Genomic DNA, 17,583 nt, shown 5'->3' with positions numbered 1-17,583 from the left:
ATAGGTTTTTATAAAATGAGGTCTGAGTAACATGGCTGCAGGGGCAGATATATTCCTTTGAGGGTCCTGAATGCCATTGTGTTGAACTGTATTTAACCAGTTGTGCTTTTCAAACACCAGCAGCTCTTTGAAGTCATATTTACCTCTCCTGGGACCTTTTACCTTTCTTGAAAAAAGCTGCAAGGGTTTTATGTCACTTCACCATAATGTTATAATCAGCAGCCCATCTGTGGAACGCTTTGGAGAGTTTCTACCCTAATCTTGTCTGTTTCCTTCTTGTTATGATTTATTCATTCATCATAGTTTACCGAGTTTAAAGACGACCAACATTAACACGAAGAAGACAAAGCAGTTTTACTATCTGGGTTAATAATTATCATTGACTCGTTGAGAAAGAATAGTAGTGAAAATAACTTTGTGTGTCTGACGTTTCTCGGAAAGGTTTCACCTTAAGCTCTCTGAAGTTTATGTCTGTTCACTCAGCTTCGCTGTTGTCATTTTCCAACTAATTTTCTCCTTCACTGACGTCTCCGCACCTGGTTCCACACAAACGCTCACAGGCCTGGGCTGCGGTCACCTAAACTTTGCAGCTAAATTTATGTCAGCTGTGAAATCTGGGGGAAATGTGTGGATGTGTGTGTTTAAAGCCTTCAAGCAGCATATATCCTCATATTGATTTAAAGATAGAAATCTGGCCGGTCCTGTGGAGCCTCTACATTATTTGATGATTTGTCATGCAGCTATAACAATAAGTCTTTTCTTACATCTTAAACTAACTGGGGAAATTTTGGTTTGTTGATGGCATCAGTAATAGCTCAGAATTTCTGAACCTCTTTACTTGAGTGGGTACACTTCATGTTTCAGATTGTTGATTCATGATATAGTGCTGATGAACTTTATTCATATTAAACGATCTGCAGAAGTCTATGCAAGAAAACTTGCTGCTACAGATCTATACAGATTTACAGAATGCTGCCTGTTAGAGTTGAACATGGATTATTATGGAAAAATGAGATTGAGACTGGATAAAAAAAAAAATCGAGCTGTTTTTAGTTCAAATCGAGTGGATGGCTTTAATGAGCTTGTGATCTGGACCCATAATGGTAGCTTATGTGTTTGAGTTTTCGAACTCGGCTTGTCCCAGAGGAATTCCATATTTAGGTCTTTGTACTTGATGTAGTAAATACAGACCTGAAAAAGTTTGTGTGGGAACCAGTCCATTTTCAGTGCCGCTGCTTTATATTGATTAAAGCCAAACTGCGGGCTTAATTAATGCTATGATAAACAACACCCCTCTCCTTCTCTCGCCATCAAAGCACCCACAAAGCTCAGTCAGATGTACACACACATGTACGCCTTTAAAAAAAAAAAAAAAAAAGAAACACACATACATAGTCTTAGATGCGTGTAAAGAATGTGGTCTGTCTCTGTGGTGCAGCAGAACTGTGTTTATGGCTGTTAATGAAAACTGAGGCCAGAGTCCCAGAATCCCAACGCTAATCACCATCCAACTCTCTAGACAGCAAAGAATGAAGGGTAGAAGGGGGGTGGGGTAGTTTAGCGAACACGGCAGACGAGTGCACTCGTGTCTGAACGTGTGGAAGTGTTGAAAAGCGGTAAAAATCTGGTGCATTGCATGCAAGGTCTACAACGGGGTTCAGAGCAAATACCATGCTGTGATTACTGCTTTGTTCAAGTACATTGGCTTACCATTTTATAAACGGCAAGCTTTTCTAAAAATTCTCACTATGATTTTACAAAGAGGTCTACTCAGCTTCCATTGGTTGATGGTCCACATAAAAACTGGAAGAGTGGATGACAATTTGAATCACACTATCCAGTGGTTAATTTTATTGTACTGTGGGTGGTTCTTATTGAATTATAATAACTAAGTAATCAAGAGGGTAAAACTAGCAAGAAAACAACATTGTTGCTCACATTCGGCACTATTTGTGAGACAAGTATACTGGAAATAATGAATTTGAAAATAATAACATTACATTGCCTAAATGTTACAGATTTGTCTCTCATAAATATTCAGCATTTGTTTGAAAGTATTTACCTGCATAAGCAAAAACTTTGCTTTGTGGTCTAGATTAAAAAAGAAATGGTTATTGACAAAATTGCACCAAATTAAAATATTTTGTTATTGTCACGTCAGTAATCTAAAGTTGATTCAAATGGTTTGTAAAGAGCTTTGATTATCTTTGGGCAAAATATGAATTAATTTATTTTTAAATGATGAATTAGTAATATAATTGAAATGTAAGTGCTAATTAAAACATTTGATAACTGCCATTAACACTACAGTAGGCAGCTTTTGCAAAATATGTAATTTTCTATAACTGTTTAAGCTGTCACCATGTCCTCACATAATAAGACAGGTAATCTGTGAAAAGACTGAGCTCCACCTGTACTGATATTGCCATCTGAAGAAATGCACCACTCCCGACCAAAAACAACCAATCAGAGCCAAGAGAAGCGTTTTAGCCCTGTCAATCAACGCTGCCCAACATGATAATGGTGGAGGAACAACTTACCGTTCCAGGGAAGCCGTTAAGCCATCGTCATCAATGCCTGCGCTAATTAGCCTTAGCATTTGTGGAAGGTCATGTGGTGATGATCCAGCAGTAGTGCAACATATTGCAAGAGGAGGGGATGAGCACGGGCGTGACTAACAGCGATCGCTAAGGCTCCTCCTGGCTCTGATACGTCTGCATTTATTCCTGGGAGAACTGGGAGAAGGCAGAGGAGCTAATTATTTTTCACAGATAATCTGCCAAAACAAATAATAATTATATCATCACAGATTATACTGTTACGAAAAACATATTTTTTAATAAAAGGTACGTATTGCACCTTCACATAAATGATAGCATTGAAATAGAATTCTGGCTACAGTCAGATTTTACAGAATTATTATCATGACTTTTTAAAATTCTTTTTTTTATTGTTTTGAGAAATAAATCTTTTTCTAATTGGAGACCTGAGCTTTCCCTCAATATCTTAAAATTAATCAGTATTGACTCATTTAAGCGTATACATGTATGTCCCAGATAAAACTGAATGCTTTCAGTATAAGATGATCACAATCTTTGTCTTTGCTTGTGATTGTCATGAACGGAAATGAACACTTGGCTCTGCGCTGCTGGTTTCACTGTGCATCGAAGAGTTTATTAAGCCCACTCTGGCTCACTGAGCTTCAACTAGCTGTAGAAAATGGACCATGTGAAGAGACATGGCCGCCCAGAGAGAACTGTGTGGGAGACTGGAAATGGAGTTTGGAATACACAGAACTCTACTTCCCTGCTCCGCTGTGGCAAATACGTTTTTCCTTTCAGAAGGCGGTTAGCCGCACATTTCCACATTTCTGTGATAAAGAACTTCATTGACCAAAGTGAAACAACAAATTCCAGTTGTCAGACATATATTAAAAATGAATGTGGAAGCTAAATGGCTGAGTACATTCCCCATTGCTCTCTAATAGCAGCAAGTGGTGATTCCCTTGTCTGTCTCAACTGTCCATCTGGAATGTGTGTAAAATCTGGCTTTCTATTGTCTTTGGACTTGTGCAGACAAAACATTAAATGCTTATTTTCCTTTTTGCTCCATTTAAATAAAATCTGGTTTACTGATTACACTGTGTGATGGTCCATCGCATTCCTGTCGATTTATTTTCTTTTTTGCTGGAGCTTGACAAAGACTTCCCAAATTAATTGTTCTTTCATCTGCTTCTGTTAGTTATTACTGACTGAAGGTTCTGGATGCAGGATTGGGACTCAAGGCTGTCCGGTTTAGACTTGCTCCCTTGTCCTTTAGGACCCTTTTTTTGTGATTCTTTAGTCAGACGCAGATGTCAGAATAATATCTCTAAATGGACAGTATGTTGAACTTTTAACCATATGAGAAACATCAAGAAAATACCACACTCAGTTCAACTTCAAAATTTGAGAGTAATAGTTTGGAAAAACATTGCCTGGCACAATGAGTTTGAGGTAGAGTCGGAGTTTGAAGAAAGTCTTCTTCATCCTGCCTTATGTCAGCAGTTGCGGGTAGTGGTGAAATCACCAAACACCTTATTGGCAGGCCCATTAGAACCATTTAGTATTATCTTAATGCCACAACTTACCTAAATTGTGCTGTCTGTCTTATTGATCGCTGTATCTTTTGATGGCCTCTTCCAGGAAGACAAGTCATAACGACATGGAGCTCAAATCATCTTAAACTGGCTTTTCGGCAATGAGATCATTGAGCTCCAATTGACATCCACATTTACCAGATCTAAATCATCACAGGTTTCTGATGTAAATTAAATTTGAATCAGGTTTTTAAGCCTACACGTTAAAAACTAAATAAATAAAATGAAAATTCCTTGACATAAATTCAAGGAATTTTTGTAGAAGGAATCTTGCTGAATCTACGCCATAAAGAATATTACCAGTTCTGAAGACAAATATGTGTCCAACTTTGCACAAGCAAGTTCCTGTGAGTGCAATGGATAAAAAAAACAAAACTACAGCTGTTCATGCAGCGCTCCTGCAACAACTGGAATGGTTCCAATTCCAAAGTGATGATATCATGCAGACGTTGCTTGTTTGAATGCTGCTATTTTCATGCTCATTAGTGATGTGTGGGTTTATTGTATTACAACAATAAATCACGTCAGTCGTTTAGGGATGTTTCTGTGCTTTAAAGAAGATGACACATAACTGACAACATCAAAATATTTATAAACTTCTAAAGAAGAAGAAGAAGAAGAAAAATAAGATATTTCTCAAATCAACAGCCATTTGGACTCTAAAGCATCCTCTGCAGTGTCCGCCCAAACCATAACCAGCCTGTTACTGCTAGTTCCTCGCCACACACAAACAATACGACAGAAAACTGCACGTTTGTGCACAGATATCCAGACACAAAGACAAAGACACAGAAAATCCAAATAATTACTGAAGCCAGAAGTCAGCAGCACCATGCAGCCAGCGGTGTGCGCGCGTGTGCGTGAGGAGGTCTGTGTTTTCTGTGTGTAACGTGTACTTTAATGAGGAGGCTGAGGACAGACCGGTTTACAGAGAAAAAAAAACCTCCAAATCCCATTACTGCACTGGTTAGTGTGTGTTCACGGCATCTGTGTGTATCATTGTGAGTTTGTCGAGCTGTGTGATTACTGTGGGTTTATTTTCAGTGTGTCTGTGGGTACGTATAGGTCCGCCGGGGTGTGTGCGCGCGCGTGTGTGTGGTTGTGTGTGCATTTCTGTGTCCACGGTAAACAGCGACTTCTCATTAAAGCTTTCCGCATGGCTGCAAGTGAATGCCGAGTCCTGGAACCTGGATAATCCACTCTACAACACAAATAATACACACACGCACAATCCAAAGCTCTGTGCAGCCCGCTGACTTACAGACCTCATATCAACTCCACGGTCACCTGAAGGGGGAGATAATATATAAATAAAAGATGGAGACAGAAGAGATAAAAGAAGCGAAAGAAGAACAAGGAGGAACATGAGGAGAAACAACAATTGCGGACAACAAAAGATTTGCAGCATGCGGGACTGTTGGAGGCAGTAGGCAAAGGAACAATTCAGAGGACGGGATTGACTAGATTAAGAAGTAAAGTCACTAAAAGGAAAGGAGGAAGAGGAAGACAAAGAGCAGAGGAGGAGCAGCCAAAGGGAGTTGGTGTATTTGTCAGTTTAATCCTCTCCTATTAGCAGCTCCTCTGTGTGCTGTAAGGATTAGCTTGTTGTTTGAGCTCCAGCAGGTCAGAGGAGGGCGTGGGTAGGGGGTTGGGGTGCTGAGAATAACATCCCCGTGAGGAGCCTTCGTCGTCAGACGCAGCATCCACCTCCCATCCTGGAGCTCCCTGAGAGGATCCGCAGTCATTTTGCTCGCATAGAGCTGAATGACCAATGAGGTGTTGAGTCAGGAAGCGTTTCCCACAGCGACAGTTTAGAGGGCCCTCCCCTCAATTAACCTCTTGGCATGGCTCAAACTCCAAAACGCACATACAGAAACAGAAAGAATAATGCGTGCATTGATATGCAAGATAAAGGCCGTGCACATATCAGGTCAGAGTGAGGCTGCTGCTCATAATTCATAACACACACCGAAAGACTCGTGCGCACACACACCAAACAAAACCCAAAGCTCAGCGGCGGATGCTGTGTTTACGATTCGGGTCACACAGCTAGAGTAAAAAGCGCACGCAGAGGCAAACATGGGTCAGCGGTGCAACCCTTGCTTCTAATGCAGAGCACAAACCCACAACAAACACACGCCGAGTTTAAGGCCAAAGCTCAACAGGGAGTGAGCAGACACGCAACATCATGCGCCAAACACAAGTTTCCCGCGAACTTCGCCGCTTGCTGTAAAATGGTTTTGCCTGGTTGATTGCAAGACGGGGCTCTCTGGCATCTGCTTAGGCTTTAAGGGCAGAGTTAACTTCAATAATCTGAAGGATTTGATTGGTTGAGCAGGATTTGGTGGGTGTGACTAAGCGTGTGAGGCAGAACTGAGGGGAATAAAGTGTATGATGGCCTGCAAACAGCACAGACAGACCAACTATCATATCACATCACATCACTCCACAGTGTATTTGTGTGTGTGTGTTTGTGATGGTTTTGGGTCATATGCATGTATCTGTAAATGCAGCAAAAGTCAAGTTTGTGTGTTTTTGTGTTACACAACAAAAGACAAAAGGAAGGGTTCAGGGACATGACTGCATGTTGTGTGTGTATATTGCATGGAGGGAAGTGCTGTCCAGGGGGGAGATCTTCTTCTGCTCCAGTTAGAGCGGTCAGACACCAGCGCAGCCATCCATGGTCCACTTCCTGTGCATTTTCTGTTGACCTCTGACCCCTGCTGGTTGATTTTAGGTCCGGAGGGATATTTAGACCCTTCATCTACGGGCATATTTTTTACTTGTTTTTGCAAAGGAATTTTGAAAGGAAAGGAAAATATTTATTTTGACTAGAAAAATGTCTGTTTGCAATAATACTTCACTTGATAGTATTATTGATAAGGGATGCAACACAGCAGCATTATTTTATCAGTAGCCTAACCCTTTAATTCATGTTTCCCTCCTTCAGTCAGTAAACAACACAATAAATCCAAAGATCCTTCCAATATACTAATTTGTTGTTAAACCTAACATGACGCAATGTTTCTAACCCATGTTCCATATTTTGAAAGTTGCATAAATAACAAGCTGTCATTTCTGTAAACTAACGGTATGCTAATGAGGGGAAACAGTGACTCTACTCTGTCTTGGAGTCACTTCTCAAGGCACATATAACTTACTTTCAAATCCCAAAATACGTTTACAACCAGCACATTTATTGGCCAGAATTTACTTTATACAGTTGATGCAAAACAATTGTTCAAATTAATTTCCTATGTGAGAATTTGTAGAGATTAATTAGAGAGTAGTTTTGTTAGTTTGTCTGTTTAAAGGTTACACCGTCAGCATGGTTTCACATGATCATTTTCAGTTTCTGCAACTGTTTTCTCAAAAAACAGAGTTTACACTGAAACGAGGAAAGTGAAAAAAAGGTTCATTGCGAGTTCATTTGATTTAAAAGGTCCAAACAGATCAGTTTGGAAGGAATGAGCGAATCAGCACTTAAAACTGCAGCTAGAAGCACATTTCCATCTATCTGCTCTTCAAGTGTCACCGTGCTCGCTTTAGGCTTCGCAAGATCCTCTGAAAGGTTGTGGAGTTAATCAGATGTAGGAGCTGAAGTGATGCACTGTCATCGTTAGTTTGAGGGGTTTAGCAGAAGTAAACTTATTTCCAGAGCTGAACTTCTTTGAAGCATGTCTCCGTTTTGCATAATGTCTCAGACATTGTTGTCATCACTCATTTAGACATTTTCCCTTTTTTATCCTCTCCTTTTGCTTACGTTGCAGCAGGAGGTCTTCTGGCTGTTTGAATGTCAGGTGTGAAACATATGCAAGGCTTTTAAATGTGACGTGAGCTGTCATCATGGAGACCAGGAAGGTCTATAAAAGGAAAAAAAAGTAAAATATACAATGGATCTACAGACCAACTTTAAGATTTTAGTCGAAAAATGCCCGGTCAAGCTATGGCTTTTTCTGACTTTGCAATTTCCCCACACTACTGTGCTCTTCAGAGCACATGCAGTATCAGTGTGTACAGTATCCCAGCCATCCATTAATATTCCCAGCTGTTCTGCGGTTAATTTCCTTCTTTTGTATATTCTCTCAGTTCTGCCTCTGCGACCTCCTAATTTACCCAGAGGGAGCAGAAAGTTTCATCTCCTCTTATTAAACTTAATTTCCACAGTGTGTGTGCGCGAGTGTGGGTGTGTTTGCTCAAAGACAAGGAGAAGCAGCCATGCAGTAAATTGTCCTTGTCATCCGTGTGTCACCAGCAGAGTCGGTAACCTTAACGAGGACTGCGTGTCCGCCCGCTCCGAGGCTCAGTAGCGGGGGTCTCTAAGGGCCCTCCGGTTGGTGTCCTCATCTTGCAGCCGGAACGCTGCGGACCCAACGGGATGCTTTCCTCCGACGCCCTCAAACAGCGTCACTGCTAATTAGCCAAACAGTTTGGAGGTGTAAGGTCCTTCTGTTGGTTGTTTTGTAGGAAAAACACAGTTGACTTCACGGTTGCGCTGATGAGAAGTTGCTCAGTTTGATTTTTCTGAGCTTAATACCTTGCTCAAGGACAGCAGAAATGTTAAAGGAAATGTTCAAGAACTTGGAAACTGATAAAATACATAGGAAGTTGTTTCTATCTTGTTTATTTTGTAATGAAAGGTAAATTATAGATGTCTTTATGAAACACCCATGTTCTGGAGTAATTATTGAAAAAGAAGACTAACTTCCTTATTAACCCACTTTTATGACAAGACAAGAAATGGAGATCAATAGGGGGATTGGTGTTGTGTCTGCAGTGAGGTGGACGCTGTACTGATCTGTTGTGGTGAAGACAGAACTGAATCAAAAGATGAAGAACTCAATTCACTAGTTCCTACCCTCAACTACGGGCATGAAATGAGTAGTGACCGAAAGATCAAGATTCTGGTTACAAGTGGTTGAAATGAGTTTCTTCCGACGGGTCTCTGGGCTCTTTCTTAGAGATAGGGTGAGAAAGTGCTTTTTCACATTGAGAGGAACCCTTTGTCCAGATGAGGCACGTCTCACCAGGAGACCCAGGGAAAGACCCATGATGGAGGGACTATGACTCTCAGCTGACCTGGGAACCTGGGACCTTTTGACTCCGTCAAATGGCTCGGTAGTGGGAAGTCTGGGTCTCACTGACTAGGTTCCTCCCCCAGATTCGGAGGAAGATAATTTGTGTAGAGTCCCGTTTTCTTTAAACCTGAGGATTTACCCAATTTGGGTTTCAATTAAAGCCTCTCTGATTCAGATTTAACTTGCTTCCAAAAAGATTTTTTGTTGGTTTCTTGAAGGATTATTTAAAATTTGGGTCAATTTTTGGTAAAAAAAAAAACAAAAAACAAAAAAAAAAAAAGAAACATATCAATTATCAGTGTGAGTGTTCTGACAGATCCAGTTTTTGTAAACTGGATTTAATGACCACGGATCGTTTTCGCACCGTTGAGAAATGGGGTCAGTATGTGCTCAGTGTTGCATGGCTCCCCCCTGTGACTGTGACTCAGCCTCTCTTGCCCTCTGCTGTCACTTAAAACATCTCCAGCACCCCCACCCCACGCACACTCTCACGCTTATCGCTCCTCACAGAGATTTGACTCAGATTCTCTCCTTCAGTCGTTTTCCTGGCTGCTTGCTCCGTCTCTCTCATAGTATCGCCTTTGTAAACGGATCCCCAGCCTCGGCCTGCATTTGCATGGGCGGGAGCCAATAAGGGGGGCCGACTGGGAGAGTAAGGAGGAGAATCTTATTTCCATATATAACGAGGCCCTTTCTGCAGGCAGCTAGAGACCCAGAAAGCACAGAGAGATGAATTTATTTATGTATGGTTTTGTCAAAGATCTCCCCCAACACTTGAAGTCAGTCCAGGAAGCCAATTATGCACTGGATTGCGAGAAAAACATTTCTTTACATGTCATTTAGTCTCTTCAGCTTGCTTTTCCATTCCCCCTCACATAAAAAAAAATGAGAGAAAAGATCAGCTGAGGAGTAGTCGAACCGAACCACACTGATTCCGTCGTTATCGCTCTTGCTTCACGTCTCATTTTTGTTGCGATCAAAGCAGCAGCCTTTCATCTGCTGCCTGCAACTCTTGTGCTCGGCTTGAGGCCCGTTTCAGAGAGAAGGAGCTTCAGGGTGATAACTTACCATCGTCTTCACTTTCTTGATTTTACTGTAAATGTCAAGGAAAACTCGCCCAAAACCATAGAGTGAGCAGAACAACAACATGATGTGCAAGACGCCAAGAGTGCTTTTGTTCTTATCAGCCGAGATGAAGCAGCAATAGAGGAGAGGGTTAGAATAAGAAATGCGTTTGCATCTTATATTCTCCAGGATTTTTATTTTTTTTTCCACATTTTTTGCCAGTTCTAATCTGCGATGCGAAAGAATTAAAGCGTGGAGCTGAGGCGTTATCTCCTGCACACAGCACAAGAAAGAGAGGGAGAGAATAGGCAAGAGCTGAATAATGAATCAAACACACTACAAAGCCTTTTACATTTCCTATACTTCACCTTAAATATTAAGAGGACTGCTTCTCGGCCCAATATTCGTCTTAAGAAAATGGAGAAGTAGGAACAGTCTTTACAACTGGTGGCTAAAAAGAGCTCTCCGTTCTGTTGGTTTCTGGGTTTTTGACTGACTCCCAATTCGCTTGAGGATGTTTTGCATAATGTTGACTGGGCGACCGAAAATGGAGGAGTATCTAAGCATCTGGACAGCCCGTGATGAATGCCAGGAAGTCTCAGCGGGAATGCCGTCTGATGGATCATAAGACTGTGCGGAGATATCTCTTCACTGAAAAAATGGTGAAATTTATTCAAGCGTCTTGCAGTCAGAGCAGCGCTCCTCAGCAGGATTTTGAAGTCTTTATTTTATGACTTCTCCCCCCTGCCCTTTCATACACTTTTTACCCAGATATTGTGCTTTCGATCATTGGTCTTGAACAAAGAACATGTTTTTCGCATAGGTTACGTCTGTGATTAACCAATTGTTTTGGTTCACAGGTGTAGCTTTTTTATATGATAATCTGATGTAAAACAATGGAAGCAGATTTTATAATCACTGATTTTTATTTCAACATCAGGCTCGGTTTTATAAACACTTTGCATCAAATGTTGTCCACATAGCTCCTCAGGTTAGCCACAAATAGCTGTTTTCTGTAATACCTATGTGTAGAAAACCTAGTTTGATCCTGTCATACGTTGAACACTGCTCATATTTAAAGTTGCGAGATATGAAGTAACATAGTCATCCCTTATCAAACTGATCATGACTTTTTATAGATTATAAGATTTAAAGCATAACAAAAATAAATCCCACCCACTGAGGATCAGTCTTTTTCTCCAGTTTTTTATTTTTATTTCAAAAACTCATGTTCCATAGGTAATTTTTTTCACAGAAAAAAAATGTTATAGCCCCTGCCTGATTGAATAATGGTTAATGGCTGTTTGAGAAGATAAGGCCTAAAGCTACCACTGTTTAACATATGGCGAGGTGCTAATGGAGCCCTCAAGATGCTCCTGTCTGTATTGTTAACTGCCAGCAGTGAACTTGAAGCCACGGCGGCAGAAGCGACGTGAGATTTCACAGCTTCCCCCCGAAGATAATCTGATGTTAATTACCATGGGGTGCCAATAAATCACTCACAATCATGTCATAAACATGAAGGGGTCCTTCATGCATCATTATAGCTTTGCAAAGAGGAGTGAGCGAGCCCGGGACTTGCTCCGTGACACCCTCGGCTTTGCATAAAGGTCCCTTCATTATCCCGCCCCATCATTTCACTTCGCAAGACAGCGGCGCTTTGACTTTAACAGCCTCCATCGTGTCTTTCTTCACATTCACTCATTCCACCGATGTCAAATTACAACCTGTCTCCTCACTGCGCTGAGGCTCCATGTGGAGCTCCATAAAGCAGCGTTAATATGGGCAGGAGGACAGAGGACAGAGGTAATTATAGACTTTTCAGCTCTTCATTAGAATCGATTATGTAATTGATGCATTTAGAAGCATTTTATAAAATGATTAATTCAATTTGCATTTAAATGATTCATCCGTCTACATTTTATACTCTTTATGATGCCTCCAAACCCAGCATGTAGTGTGTCAGAGGCTGCCAGTCTTTTATAGAGCTCTTTGATTGCAGATACCACTCAGTCTGAAAGACTACAAACATAAAATTAAGGCCCTCTTAAAAATGATGATCCAAATCACCACTTAGTTAGTTCCAGCTTTAGTTGAAGACTTCCTTCTGACATATTCTGTGGATTTATTCATAGACGTTAAATTAGAACAACGCAGGCGGCAAACTGGAAAGAAAATAGAAGAGGAAGCTTTGAGCTTCAGTGCTGAATTTGAAAGATGTTGGCCAAACCTTGCCTGAACCGGGCTGCTCGCACCACTTACCATCTGCCGGCCATTATAATCAACACTTCAGCCGACTGTGAAGCGGGTTTTAAGGATCTGATCAGTGAACTAACATATGATTAGGCAAAAACTTGTGGTTTCTTTGATGAGTTAAATCACATATCACGTTGGGATGCCAGAAATATCACAGAACCATGAGACTTGACAGGCTGATTCGGTTTAAATTTAGGAAGGAGCAGCTGGTGTCGCATAATTCTTGGATTCAGTCAACAGTTGTATTTGTGTTCAATTTTACATACTGATGAAATTCTTCAATAAGGTCCAACTTTACAAGTTTAAGCATGAATATAAATCTACTGTTGAATAGTTGCACTTGAATCTGAAGTCATAGAGCTCCAAACAGCTCCAAAAACATATTTTCAAACCAAGCTTTTGTAATTAGACATTTCAGAACGATGTGAACTAACAAAAGATTAATTGTACACACAGACCCTTTTCCCAAAATGCACAAGTTCAACATGGAATTGGCTTAAACAGATAAAATGGAAAGTTAAAGAAAATTATATTCTTGGAGAAGGAAATGTAATGATCTGAGGTTGTTTGCCTGCAGGCAAAGTTAATGACTCGCACAGAGTGCAAGTTTTAGGTGCGGAAACAACATTTTAAAGTAGTAAATCCTAGTCTGGTCCGACAGATCAGTTGTTCGTCCTGCAACAAGATAATGAACCAAATCACAGCTCCAGGCATTTTACGAACATGGTAGCAGATAACCCCAGCAGAATCTCCAGGAATAAAGTTGTTAGCTGCTTGTCAAGGTCACATTAAACTATCTAACTGGTTTTAGGTCCAACAATCTAGTAGAAACTTTTAGATTTTTAGAATAGTGTCATGTTTTACATCTCCAAAGGGCGGATACTTTAGGAATCCAATAATTTAACATGAAATCAGAACGCTGAACATCGTACAAGTGTATGTTTTGTCATAAAATTTTATTGCGACCAAAGTGGAAAACAATTAGCTTCCCTTATTCCTTGTAGGAAGTTTATTATTTCTTTATTCTGATCCCGGGTGAAAAAGTGCTATCTCTCCAATCTTCTTTGGTGGGCAAGTGACTGTAATACCTATTTATGTCCAAAATATGTCATATGGTTTACACATTTTAGTGTAGTTGTTGAAAGAATACTGCCAAGTATCATAATGTCAAGTATCCCATAATGGGAAAATGGCTGTGCAGATAAATGTTTTGTAATGTTATTTCCATCAACCCTACAGAGTGAGCTGCTTTCTCCCTCTTTTTAAATATTTTCAAAAAAGCTGTGATAAAATATTTTCACATCGTATCATAAAGAACATTGTTCCAGAAGTGCAAACCTTGCACTAAGTGTTGCTGGCAATTTCCTTTTTGCCTTCAACTCTTCCAAATAAGTCATAGCATTTAACTTTTTCCTGCTCATCTGATGTAACCTGAATGAGATGGCATTTAAATTCTTTTGTCCACCGTTCTGTCACAGATTTCCTTCTGTATTTGAGGTAATTATTCAACTGATGACCCAACTTTAGCCAAGCTTCAGTTGTCAGACAGAAGGCGTCAAATTTGATCCTGAAATACTTTAGAGTTCATGATAGACTGAATGACCGCAGGGTGCCTAGGTATAGTTGCTGTTAAACAAACTTCTAAACATCAACTCCCTGGTATGAGGTCCTTGTGATGATATGCTGTTATGTTCTCACCAAAAATGAATTATAGACAAACATAAAAACTGATGGGAGGTCCATTCCTAAAAACATTAACTACTTTATTATTTTTTTTCCACTTGTGAATAATCTCTCTCTCTCTGTGAGGTTATTATTGTTCAAATTGTTTGGATGGCTTTAGAACCTCTCTCAAGCTTACAGGCAGCATCAATAGCTTCTCTAAGAACATTGATGTTCTCTTAACTTTTTGGAGTTATGTTAATAACTGTATCCTCCAACATCCCCTCTTTTATAAGGGTGGTTTATTTAGTAGCAATTATTCTATGCATTTGACTAAGAATAACAGTTTGACAATGTCCTGATAAGTAAAATGATCAATTATAATACGGCTATTTTCTTTTTATGATGCTTGGATAGAGATGGCAATGAATAAGGAATACATCTAAAAGCTGTGGGGCATAAAACACATTCGAACTCCAGAACAGATCCATGAAAGAAAATTGTTTGATATCTAATCTAATTTACTCATAGATAAAGTTGCAGGTTTATTAAGAAAATGAAAGAAATACAGTTATTTACAAGTACAAAGTTTTAGGAAATCATGTAGTAGGTCAATGATTCAAGGTTAGTGTGACTGGTATACATCTCCAGTAGTCCACAGCGCTGTATGAAGGGAGAAAGTTTACAACTTTCAGGCTGTAATCAGACTATTCTGCAATCACCTCTAATTTATTTATGTTTATTACTCTAACTGTGCTTGTGGTCATAATTCATCATGAGATTTTTATCGCCAGAGAGTCTGGTAGTACAAAGGTTAAATAAGTAAAGGCAGTACAATAAAGTAAAACAAAATTCTCTCTCTTCCTCTTTGCCTCTTATAAATCTCCATATCTAATGGGCATGGAGGTGACTCAAACAACCTGGCTGCGGTCGGAGAAAGCCAATTAAAGTGGAAGGCAAACGTGCTCCGTATCTTCAGAGTTGCTTCTCTCTTTCCGAACATCTAGCCGTAGCATGTCCGCTACTCTGATCACGTTGACGGGTCTATTACACACTGTGTGTGTGCTTGAGCTGATACAGGCAGTGACACAGCAGTTGCAGGTACACAAGAGCTCAAATGGAATCTACTGGTTAAATGTTACTGGGAGCTGTGGTAATTACCTACAAGTTGGGGTCTTCTTTTGTTTTTACTATTTTATAACCTTGTCTATATTCGCATTTATTTTTTCATTTAAAAATCTAACTTTAAATCAGTTTGGAGATGTTACTTCTTGGATTGAAGGTAAAATACTAACTATTAGGAACATTGAACACCCCATAATAGAAAAGCTAAACCAGATCTCTGAAGTGCCTATCAGTCAAATCTGTGTCCATTTTGCCTCAATTAAATGTTTCAGTGAGTGGACATATGAGCACATAAAATAAAAACAAAATATTTTTTTCCATCTTCCAGAGGCAGGCAGTTAAATCTCAATCATCTGACGATACATTATTTGATTATGTAGTTCATTTGCACAATAGCACCTTTAAACGTTTGGAGATGTGCGTCTCCTGCATTGTCCAATAGCTGTCCTAGAACTGGACCGTTTACAGAAATGTGTTGTGTCTTTTAAACAGCAATTCACTCAGAATCTAATAAAACCTGTGTGAAAATGAAAACCAGCTCAACATCTTCATTAATGCATTAACTAATGAACAGACGCAGCACCTAGACCACAAGAGAACTGGCGGTAATTGTCACAAGTTTAATGCATACATGCTTATCTATATTTCTATTTTATACATTTTGTTTGGAAAAAGTGAACTGAGTTATCTTTGTTGTCACATTAAAACATCATACAATACTTAATGCATTCAGATGGGACTAGCCACACAAAATATAGATTAGTTATTCAGCAATTTATTATGGAGTTGGAGCTTTAAATTGGCTGTTTGAGTAATGTGAATGGGATAAAAAATGGTTCCGTTACACCCATCCTCATGGATTTCAACAGTGTGAATCCTAGTGAACTTCACCAAGTCCTGGTAATCTGTTCTGATTATTTATTGTCTTGTGATATTTAGTTCCAGTTCACTTACTATTGGTGCTATGGTGACTGTCAGGTACAACTAACATTTCTCTCAAATGTAACCAGAAGTCAGCAACTTTGAGAACAACATGCTGAACATTATTAACTTGTCCAAACAGAAAAGGTTTGGTAAAAATAATAATAAAAAAAGTGAAGCAGATTTTGTACAATTTCTCATTATATTTATCCTTAAGCCACAAATTTTGTGTTTAAATTAAATAAATAAATAAATAAATAGATATTTGATATACAAAGTTTTTTTTTTTTTCTGAAGACACAGTCAGACAAAAGATTATGGTTGTTCAAATGAATCAAATGAATAAATAAATAAACAAATAAATAACTAAATAAAACACTTTTCCAGCTACAAGCTGTGTTTTCCAAGGGATAGTGTTGGTTTTGCAACTCCCAGCACATTTTATTTGGGAGGAGAAATTGCACAAAAAAACAAGCGGTGATTGTTGTTTCGACTTTACGCAGATATCGCCATTCTTTCTGCCTCATTGAGGCACCCCCTTTTCTTCAGGCTTTCTTTTTGTCATGAAAAATATGCGATAGATTGATGTGAGGATGTAAAAAAAAGAAGAAAAAAAACCAGGAAGAAGCTGATATTAGACTTCAGAAGATGATGCGGGAATGATGCAACTTTTCCTTGCATTCCAACAGCGAGGAATCGGCTGGAGAATCACAGGCTGGACTACCATCACTCCTGTCAGTCTGTGCTGCTGTTTGGACATGGACCCGTAAAGTATCTAGGAATTTTGACTGTTTGCTTTAGTTTTTGTCTGTGGTCTCTGAATCAGTCCTTTCTTGTTAAGTGGAGCTATGCAAATGCGGTTTGGTTGCAGCTGATCTTCAGTAATCTAAATGAGGGTAGAAAACCAAACTGAACATTCAGACTTTCATCATGCCGCCTGATTCTTTTTAAGTTGCTGTTACAGATTCATGATGAGGCTGCAGCCGTGTCGACAGGACACCATTGTTATTTACTGCTGGTGTTTTCATCAGGCAAACTATCACCCCCCACACTCTCAGAACATTGAAAACAAAATGTTCATATGAATGTTCTTCACCCGCTTCTGCTACGGTCTAAGGATTCTGCTTCATTTGAGTTCAGAGTGCCTCTCTGTTTGGGGTTTCGTCTGCTACGGTGCATCCTGACTTGGACCTACCTCAGGCCGGTATTAGACCCAGCCGGTGTCATCCTTATTTATGCACACAGAGTTACAGTGCATCTCCTCATCCACTCAGCACTTGGCAGATAAGAGCTTTCTTTATCCTGCTTATCTCGCAAAAGATAAAACACCGTCGGAGG

The 17,583-nt window shown here is 39.7% G+C and overlaps 1 protein-coding gene across 4 annotated transcripts in view; it reads left to right on the top strand.

Annotated features, from left to right (window-relative positions):
• Window positions 1-17,583, top strand: part of LOC103471465 (protocadherin-1) — a 212,805-nt gene that overhangs the window by 149,115 nt on the left and 46,107 nt on the right. The window lies entirely within an intron of this gene.

This window comes from Poecilia reticulata, linkage group LG10, assembly GCF_000633615.1.
Source record: "Poecilia reticulata strain Guanapo linkage group LG10, Guppy_female_1.0+MT, whole genome shotgun sequence".
Classification (NCBI taxonomy): Eukaryota; Metazoa; Chordata; class Actinopteri; order Cyprinodontiformes; family Poeciliidae; genus Poecilia; species Poecilia reticulata.
This window is presented reverse-complemented; position numbering and strand designations above follow the sequence as displayed.